Source organism: Lolium rigidum, chromosome 6 (genome assembly GCF_022539505.1).
Source record: "Lolium rigidum isolate FL_2022 chromosome 6, APGP_CSIRO_Lrig_0.1, whole genome shotgun sequence".
NCBI lineage: Eukaryota > Viridiplantae > Streptophyta > Magnoliopsida > Poales > Poaceae > Lolium > Lolium rigidum.
Window position 1 is genome coordinate 58,751,893 of NC_061513.1, and position 10,470 is coordinate 58,762,362.

The 10,470-nt window shown below is 46.8% G+C and overlaps 1 long non-coding RNA gene across 2 annotated transcripts; it reads left to right on the top strand.

The window, feature by feature from the left end:
- The first annotated feature begins 6,154 nt into the window (after positions 1-6,154).
- On the top strand, positions 6,155-7,517 carry LOC124666984. 2 transcript variants are annotated; one of them, XR_006991100.1, is made up of 4 exons: positions 6,155-6,335; positions 6,428-6,568; positions 6,880-7,017; positions 7,100-7,517. It is a non-coding gene; the product is annotated as an uncharacterized LOC124666984 (long non-coding RNA). The 2 variants fall into 2 exon arrangements; XR_006991099.1 differs by having other exon boundaries at positions 6,880-7,517.
- The last annotated feature ends 2,953 nt before the right edge of the window (positions 7,518-10,470 follow it).

Below are 10,470 nucleotides of genomic sequence, written 5' to 3' on the forward strand. Positions count from 1 at the left end.
CTCAGCGGTGTGAAGCCTCTTTCTGAGATCTTCGACACCAGCAGCGTCAGCCTTGGCTTTATCAGCCTGCGCTCGTGCATCAATAGCATCGACTCCGCCTTTTTGCGAGCCTTTTCACTTTGCTCTAATTGTTGAGCAAGTGTATTGGCACGATCATTGGCTTCCGCCGATTTTTCTACAATGGAGAATAAATATAGTTACAAATCTCGACAACAAAGAGGGAACAAAAGAACAGAGGCAAAAAGAAGGAGCAGAGCATTACCTTCAGCTTTATTTGCATATTCACGGTACCCAACAAATTGGGCACCGATGCGAAGAAGATCCTTGATCACAGGCTGTAAAAAGCAAGAGGACAAAGAGAGAATGGGGTATGAGAAAAATATAGAGATACGTAGAAGCAAACAAAGAAAACATAAACACTGAGAAAGAAAGTAAAAGAACTTACATCTTCCATGAGAAGGTTCGAAGAGCTACTCAATTGGAGAGTAGGCTCCGAGACAAACTCCTTCCTTGCCCTTTTCGGTGAAGGGGCTCGGGGGCTAGAAGGAGGAGCAGAAGCGCCGATGTTTTGTTGAGGAGGCGAGGATTCCTCTCCTTCAACTCGTGGCTCCGAAATAACTAGGGTATGCGACATACTCGTTCGAGCAGCCACATCCGCAGTTGGCGTTTCCTCGTCATCATCACTATTGCAAAAGGGTGGCAGTGTAAAAAGCAAGGCAAGCAAAAATTCTTCGAATAGGAAAATAAAAAAGGGAACTTACGAACTGATGATACTCGCAAGATATGGGTCATAAGCTGCCTTTTGCGGTAAAGGAGCAGCTTCTTCGGGTTTAGAAGTCCCGGAATCTTCGACATCACCCCTCTTCCTTTTGTTCTTGGGAGACTCAGCAGGAGGAGGAGATTGGGCCGATGTAGTGTCTTCAGAAGCAGCATCTTTTTCAGCAGATCCCGCAGATCTTCGAGAATCTGCGGGTTCATTCACAAAAGAGGAGGCCTCTTGGTTATCATTAGAGATAACGGCCCTTTCTTCGACTTCCCCACCTTCAGGAAGAGGAGGAAGTGAAACAAGATTTGGATGATTCTGTCCAAAAAGAGGGAAGGATATCAGAACGAAGCAAACAATGCAAAAAAGCAAGGCAGTAAAAATTATGCGACAATGTTTACCTTAGGAAGTGCGTGGGTGGCGCTGTATGGTTTTACGCGACAAGAAGAAGGGATGGCATCTTTTTTGCTGAGGGAGGTGATTTTTCGGACAAGCTTCTCCAAGTCCTTGACTTCCAAATCCACCGACAGCCGATCCACGTCTTCGTTGCCAGTATATTTCCAGAGAGGAAATTTGCGAGCTTGAAGAGGCTGAACTCTACTCTTAAGGAAATACACTATAATCTGGATACCGACAATTCTTTGCCACGAGTATTTTGCAACTCATGGATGCGAGTCATCGGGGCTTCGATCGAAGTTCTTTCTTCCTCGGTAGCCTCTGCATCCCAGGAACGGCGACGAAGAATTTTTTCGGCACCGTCAAAAGGAGGAATATTATCCTCGAGGCAGCCATTGTTTTCTTCCCGAATGTATAGCCACCTCTTGCGCCAACCTTGAACGGAGTCAGGGAGCTTGACGTCGAAGTAATCAGCAGTGGAACGAATAGAGATAACAACGCCGCCTATATTATAGGCGACATTGGGAGAGCCATTGCGGCGACAGAAGAAAATGCGCTTCCAAAGCGCCCAATTGGGTGAGACGCCAAGGAAGGCTTCACAGAGTGTGATGAAAATAGAAATGTGGAGGATTGAGTTTGGCGTGAGGTGGTGAAGCTGGAGTCCGTAGACAAAGAGTAGCCCACGGAGAAAAGGATGGATGGGGGTGGATAAACCACGGATGAGATGGTCGACAAAACTTACCCGGTATCCCATTGGAGGGGCTGGGTAGCTTTCTTCGCTGGGGAAGCAAACCGCTTTGGGTTTCGCGGTGATTCCCAGTTTCTTCAGGAGGTTCAGGTCTTGGTTCGTGATCTTGGACCTCTCCCACTCCGCCGCTCCTAGATCCGCGGCAGCCATTGACGAGTCGGGTGTGCTGTGCTCGGTCAATCGACGCGGTGGCATCAACAATGGCGCGGAGGAGCAGCTACGAAGCGAAGAGCTTGAGAAGATGAGGAGCGCGAAAAGAAACTTCGCGAAGGGGAACAGAGGTGCGGCGCAAGTGAAGGACTGGACCAAGGTTGAAGACAGGTTTATATAGGGTTCGGACGAAGCAGTGCACCGTTGGATGAAGAAATCGTGTGGTGAAAAAGGATCTTGTAGATACAAGGGTAAAAAGGTATTTTTACGAAAGAATGGAACAGAGCGTTACCGTACGTGCGCCGGGAAAAGCGGAGGACGTGTGTCCCCCACTTGCACGACGTGTCAACGTGGTGAGAACAATGGACCCACAAGGCAGGAAAAATCCCAATTATTGATAGAGATGAAGAGAATTTGACAAAGGAGAATATGTCGGCAAGAAAAATAAAAAGAGAATGGCGACAGGGTAAATCATTTACTACTGGAGCCTTTGATCAAATACAAAGTTTTTGCCCAAACGCTCGGGGGCTACTTTGGAAAAATAGAAAACTTCGAGTATGACAATATAGAAATGGCGAGAGCCTATGATCAAATGCAAGCATTTGTTCATAGCCTCGGGGGCTACTCCCATCGGGAACGCTGTTCGCGTGCCCGATGAAATTTACAAAGGAAAAGAAAGAAAGATAGAAAAGCAAGAGAGTATATTTCGAGTTATAATTAACTCTACATATACTCCCATCGGGAAGATAAAATAAGTCATCAAATATGACTCGATAAAATGTGCTATTCCAAAGGCGAAAAGCACTCGACAATATATTCTCAGAACGCCAAAGTTGCGATCAATTTCTGAATGCCGCAAATTTGCGAAGGTAAGACCCCGGATCCGTTCTGCTGGGCGTGGCATCGCCAAAGACTGCGCTCTGCTACTTTTATCCGTATCAACGGATACGAAGAAAAATCCTAACGGACGCGTTAGGTACCCGATAAATTTGACTGGGACTCGACGGAATGGTAAGACCTTAAGCGGCACCTGTCGAAGTTTACACCGATATCCCGAGATCATGTCCGGGGACGTGATCTTGAAGTAGGTTTTTGCGGATTGCCACTAGAGCGGTTAACTAGTACACGATCCGTCAGATGAACTAGCCCCAACTACCATTATCCACTGTACAATATAGAATTTTATGTGAAGAAGTATAAATGAAAGCTCTCGAATAAAAATAAACAGTCGAGATTTCCCTTGACTCTACGATTCAAGCAAAATCTCGGGGCCTACTGACATAGGCATCCCAAATGGGCCTGCCAAAGATAGTACCCGGGGTTTACTGAAGGCCCACTACCCGAAGAATAAGAAGATTCGAGAGTCCAAGATATATTAAGGAAAGTTAGAGTTGTAATAGGAAGTGTTATCTGTAATCTGGCGGGATGAGTTAGAAACCGTCCCGGACTCTGTAACTTGTACAAAACGAAACCCTCGGCTCCACCTCCTATATAAGGGGAGTCGAGGGACAAAGAAAGGATCGAATCTACGTCAACATAACCCTAGTTTTCATAATCGCCGAGTACTTTTCGCCTAAACCTTCGAGATCTACTTGCCCTCTACTTCTAGCAAAACCCTAGTCTACAATCTGTAGGCATTGACAAGTTAATCCTTTGTCACAGCTGGAGCTGGATGGCTGGTGAAATGTAAAATTTATGTTCGGCAACCGCATCCAGGACGGCTGGTAGCTGGCATAAAAAGTCGGAAATAACCCATATAATGAAGATGATGTTTAACTCCAGATTAAAATATTTTGTCTGCGTATGCCATATATTAGATGAAATAACATGTTTAGCATAACAAAATATTATTTTCCTTATCATATTTTATTAAAAAAGATTTTATTAATTAACTAAGAATCTGAATTTATTCTCAAGATGCACAAAATATATCATTTTGATCATTGCGGGACTCGGCTCGGTCCATCCACAAATTTTAGGTACATACAATATTTTCCGTACAGTGGCTACCATCCAAAGATCTACACCAGAATTGTTGAGATCCAAGCAAAGTTCCTTTTGTTGTGGGGAATTAACGAGAAGGACGAGCATGTGTCTTGCAGATCGGACCAGCATGTGTCTTGCAGAGGTGCCCGACGCAGGCCAGAGAAGTCGTGGAGGCGCATGTCAGATCTGGCGTGGTCTGCGGCCAGAGTAGTCTGGGGCGGCGCTACAGTAGGGAGGGTGGGAAATAGAGGAGGCGGAGAGGCAAGATGGACGGCGTCGCCGGCAGCAAGGTCGGCACCGACCTTCATCGGGCACGATCTGCGTGGGGATGGGGGGTGCTCCAGGCGTGGAGCGCCGGCCGGCGGCGCCTCTCCTGCGCAGGTCAGGAGCGGTGGGGTAAAACGAGATATGAGTCGGGATTTGGGGCTGATTTCTGAGGGAGTTTTCACTCGGTGGCAATTGGGCGTAGATAACTCAAACTTTAGGGCTGCTGTTGTATGCCGGTTCGATTTGTAAGTGAGAAGCCACAGGAAGCTGCGGGAAGTATCCCGGGACGTGCTTATTGAGAACTTACTCGTGTATGGTTGGCCTATCTCAGAGCGCTCCACGATAGACACACCGCGTGCTGGGATTAAGAGCATCTCCACTCGTCTTCCCACAGAGTCTCCTACGGCCACTTTTTTTCATCCGGATGGCGAAAAACGGCCTAGTCAGGTCCCCGGTTTCTCGTTTTGGTCCGGATTTGAGCCTATTTTCGTCCGGACTCCCCATGCCATCCTCGGTTTCCCGGGGGTCTCCCGGGGACTCCGGATGAAGCTAAACCAACCGCCCACGCCCACGTGTCTCCTCTTTCGTCCGGATTCCCGAGCCATCCTCTTTTTCCCAGAAACGCCGCTTGGGGAGCACACGACTGGGAAACTACTCCTCCCCACGCCAAATCTTCCTCCAATCCGGACGAAAATTTCGCCGGATTTGGGCGTGGGGAGCGCCAACGAGTGGGGATGCTCTAAGCGCTAGTTTCCTCTTGTGATTTCATTTGTCCACGTGTTGAGCCATAATAGGCCACCGACAGATGGAGGCCCCCGCATAGCACAACTCTCACGCGACCTCTCCTTCATCCTCAGGCCACAATCTTCCCCCCCTTCCCGATGGCATTCCGCCGCCTCTCCATTGCCTCCCTGGCGCAGCGGCCGCTCCATCATCTCCCCTCAGGGCCTTCTCTTCCTATCTCTCACTTCTCCACCGATTCCCATCCCAGCAGCCCGCAACCTCTATCCAGGCCTCACAAGATCTTGCCAACCCCCAAGTAGGTTGTTTTAACCGCGAAGACGGAGAGGGGTCGAGGCCATCGGCGCTGGACCTCCTGGCGGCATCACCGACGGGGCAGAGGCCTCGGGCCGAGGTGGAGGAGAACACTACCGCTGAGGGATCAAACCCTAGCACGGCAGGCGGCTGTGCGGAGGATTGAGGTCGACGATGGTGGTCGCAGCAGGTCATCAGCTCGCCCTCTTCTCTCTCCCACTGCCCCCATCACCATCCCCCTCTCAGTCATGTGTTCTTTCTCTCTTTAGTCATGTGTGCGAAGGCTCGCCATGGACAATCAAGACCGCGGAGTGAGGCGCAGGTAAGGAACACGATGAATCTGATGTTATATATGTGTGGGAGAAAACGCGTTGATCCCTAATCTTTTTTCCTTTAGTTTCGCATTTGATGTCCTACAACCCTGCTCCTTGTTGTCTGCACTTCATAAACAAATGTTTTGATGAGGTGAGCCCACAATCCTTGGATGTGACTGCCAACACAGAACCATACATGCCTCTCTTCCTTCTTTACTTCCCTCTGTTCTTGCTCAAATTGCATCCAGGTTTATTGAATACATGTGTGTTCTAACAAATTTTTAATTATTGATTGACTTTGCAGGATGCTTAATTGGTTTGGCAACCGTATCTTGCAAAATGTACAACTAGAGGAACATCTAGCAGCAAGTACTTAAGGTTGTATGTCTCCTAGGTGAGCTCAGTTTCCCCAAGTTCCTGTGATTCATTTTTCTAGGTGTCAGTTCTGGAAGTTAAGTGCTATTTTTTGTCACACCCAGTTTATTTTAGTCTAGGTTAATTTATTACTGTATTTTTGGTTCCCTTCCTAATTTCCCAGATTGAATCATTCACTATGAGTTTTAAGAATGGCTGATCAAATGGAGATGCTCAGCTCTAAGTAAAGCAGACCTTATGATGGAGAAGATATGTAGGACAACTTGCTGGCACGATATTGGGCATAGCTGGTGCAGCATAGGTTATTTTCTGTTCAAACCATATTTACTTGCATCTTGGATGGATACACATTTTTCTTGAACTTTTCTTGAACCAGGCCTGTTTTTTTTTCAGTAGTGAAATTCCTTGGCTGAGGCATTTAAAAAATGGACATTGTTGCAATGTTATGTGCTGGTGGTCCCTGGTCCTTTACAACCTTGAGAAAGGCTGAGTAATGATACATAAGAAATTTATAGCCTCTTTATTTCTTCTGAGGTATGCTTCGCTAAATTTTTTCATGGATTTTCTGTTTGCAACCTGAATGTTAGAAGTTAGAAAATTAGCATGGATCATGAGATTGGAAAATGGATTTTTTTTCCTATACAATTGTGTTCCAAACAATGTAGATACAGAGTTATAGAAAATATTTTAAATACTATATATGAGTATTTTCATTTCATCTATATATAAGCATACTCTTTTAAATGTTGTCCTTTATATTTTCTTTCCTTTTTGTCTATTTCAATTATTATCACCTATATTTGTTTATTTCTATTATGGTTGAATGACAGAAGGTTTGTCTGTAGGTTAATGAAAGTTGCATTAAACATGATGGACACCGCCCACAATGACATTGAATGTGTGATGAACTTGCCATCTCATAAGTGGGACAAGACCAGACAGTTTGTCGGCGAGATCAGCGATGTGATTCAGGCAAATTAAGGGTGCAATGAACCATCTGGAAATGTTCAGTTCTCAAGTGTACTGACAAGCAAATAGTTACACTGACATAAGATTTTGTTTCAGATTCTGTATGACAACGATGCAAGGAAGTTCAAGTTCTGGATACACATCACAGGTGCCCCTTGGCTGCCTGTGGGTGTTCGTGATGTGGGAGCAGGGTGAGCTCCACACATAGGTCTATATTGTGAACCAAAACCGAGTGACACGGGCCTTAAAAAGAAGCTGAGTGACCTCTGCGACGAGGTGCGGTTGCACTGGAAGAATGCCATCAAGTATGGCTTATTTCCCAACTCAAGATACCTCTGTCACAAAAAAAGGGAATTCAAATAGCTCAGCTTAATATTGGTTCCATTTTGCACAGGGTAAAGCAGTGAGGAGACTGTCGTTGAGCTCAACACAAGGAGTGGACAAGCTGAAGAATGAGCCTTGGTTTCCAAGCTTATGGAGAAGAACGTTGTTAGGCTTCTTGGTGTCTGCTTGGAGTACCAGAGGCAGCTTCTCGTCTACAAGTACGCCTCAAACCAGAGGCTTATTTCAGTTTGTATCTCCATTTTTTCTTCAGTGTTTCATGCTTTCTTAACTTATTTCAGTTTGTAGATAAATAGTATATATTTTCTTGTACAGATTTCATGTAATCGATATAGGGTAGACATGGCTAATTAACTCAATTTTATTTGATTCGCAGCTTTATAAACAGCTAACTTGTAAATATTACCACTTATGACAGATTTATTCCTGTTAATGCAGGACTCTAATCAATGGTTAGGATTAATATCTGTGAGTTAAAACGTGTTGCTAATTTAGATTGGCCAGCTAATTTGTGCATCCTAAACTGAGTAGCTCGGCCTGGGCAGAACCAGTCGTGATCTAGAACTGATTTACTGCACCCTATTTAGTTAGTTGATTGGTCAATGCATGCATCCAGCCTAAAACTAAAAGAGAAGCAAAGTTTCATCTCTGGAGTCCCTAAAGGTCATAAGGTGAATTGCGATGGATCCAAACCAAAGTTTCCTATCTGAAACCACTTTTGCTAAACTGAAGTTTAAGTCGATGAATTAACAATTTTTGCAACTTCAGTGTAGCCTAAAAAAATAAACTGCTGGACAACACAATGCAACATGTAAAAGCAGGATTGGTTTCAGATAAAACATCTAAATGCCCATGGATGTCATAATTATCTAGCAAATGATTGTCAATATATTGTTTCAGTTTTACTGTACGAACTGCTGAGTATAGTGTCATCCAAATGCCCACCATCATTCTTACCCATATTTGGAGCTATACAGTTTTTTTAAATCTATTTTCAGTGTCATTTAAATTATAGCATCATGTTCTTCTGATGCTGCTATTATATTGATTCGTCTGCTTATGGATAGCTTCTGTAAGTGCAGATATGGTTGATGACCTGGAACGTTGGCGTTCTTGGCCTGGTGACGCTGTCAGGCAACAGAGGAAGAGGGGCCTGAGCAATCAGAAATAGACAAACATGTACAACACATTTTTCAAATTGAACTTGCCAACTTGCATGTGCTCCTACATAAGAGCAGATGGCAGTACTGATATCAATCTCCACGGCGTTAGGGCATCTCCAACGCGGCGACCCATCTCGCGCCCGCGCGTCCGGATGGATCCAGCTGGACAAAAATCCAACCCAACGCGGCGACGCACCGCAAATGCAGATGGCCGCGGCGTTCGGAACGACGCAAACCCAGCCCAAATCTGGGCTAGGATTGCGTGGCCGCGGATGGCACGCGGCGTCCGGTCGCGTCCGGGCGCTTGGCTGCTCGTCTCCCTTGGGGCCACCTGTCGGTGACCGGGGAGGCTATTTAATGTGGACTGGAGGGGATCTGTCCCTCCACTCCAGCCCCTACTCCACTCCCCAAGCGCAACCGCTGCCATGGCCCCGAAGCGACGGTTCGCTCCCGGAGCCAACGACGACGAGGCCAGCAGCAGCCGGCGCTGCGGGCCGGAGGGAACCGCGACAGCCTCCACATCGGAGAGGCCGCCCGCGGAGGTGCGGCATTGCCGCCACCGGCGCCGCTGCTACTGCAGCCCAAGCCGGAGTCCTCCGAGGAGGACCCAGACCTCGCTGCCGCGCTGCTTAAATCGGCAGCGGAGGAGGAAGCTCAATGGCCGCATCTCCAAGCGGCCGTTCGCACCTCCGCGATGGAGGAGGAGGCCCGGCAGGCGGTCGAGGACGTCGAGGCCTGGGAGCTCTTCGCCCAGGCCCGCCGGGAGGTGGAAGCGCAGCGGCGGCTGATGCGTCTCCAACGTATCTATAATTTCTTATGTTCCATGCTAGTTTTATGACAATACCAACATGTTTTAGTCATACTTTATAATGTTTTTATGCATTTTCCGAGACTAACCTATTAACAAGATGCCGCAGTGCCAGTTCCTGTTTTCTGCTGTTTTTGATTTCAGAAAAGTTAGTTTACGAATATTCTCGGAATTGTACGAAACAAAACCCACGGTCTTATTTTCCACGTAGCCTTCCAGAACACCGAAGAGGAGACGAAGAGGGGACGCGAGGCGGCCACGCCATAGGGCAGCGCGGCCCCACCCCTGGCCGCGCCGGCCTATGGGATGGGCCCCTCGGGCGCCCCCGACGCTGCCCCTTCGCCTATTTATTCCTTCCGTCGCGAAAACCCTAGTACTGAGAGCCACGATACGAGAAAAGTTCCAGAGACGCCGCTGCCGTCAACCCCATCTCGGGGGGGTTCAGAAGATCGCCTCCGACACCCTGCCGGAGAGGGGAATCATCACCGGAGGGCTCTACATCACCATGCCTGCCTCCGGACTGATGCGTGAGTAGTTCATCCTTGGACTACGGGTCCATAGCAGTAACTAGATGGTTGTCTTCTCCTCTTATGCTATCATGTTTAGATCTTGTGAGCTGCCTATCATGATCATGATTATCTATTTGTAATGCTACATGTTGTGTTTGTTGGGATCCGATGAATATGGAATACTATGTCAAGTTGATTATGGATCTATCATATATATGTTATTTATGTTCTTGCATGCTCTCCGTTGCTAGTAGAGGCTCTGGCCAAGTTGATACTTGTGACTCCAAGAGAGAGTATTTATGCTAGATAGTGGGTTCATGTCTCCATTGAATCTGGGGGAGTGGCAGCAACCCCTAAGGTTGTGGGTGTGTTGTTGCCACTAGGGATAAAACATCAATGCTTTGTCTAAGGATATTTGTATTGTTTACTTAATGCAATTGTCTGTTGTTTGCAACTTAATACTGGAAAGGGTGCGGATGCTAACCCGAATGTGGACTTTTTAGGCATAGATGCATGCTGGATGGCGGTCTATGTTCTTTGTCGTAATGTCCTAAGTAAATCTCATAGTAGTCATCATGATATGTATATGCATCTCTATTTGTCAATTGCCCAACTGTAATTTGTTCACCCAACATGCTATTTATC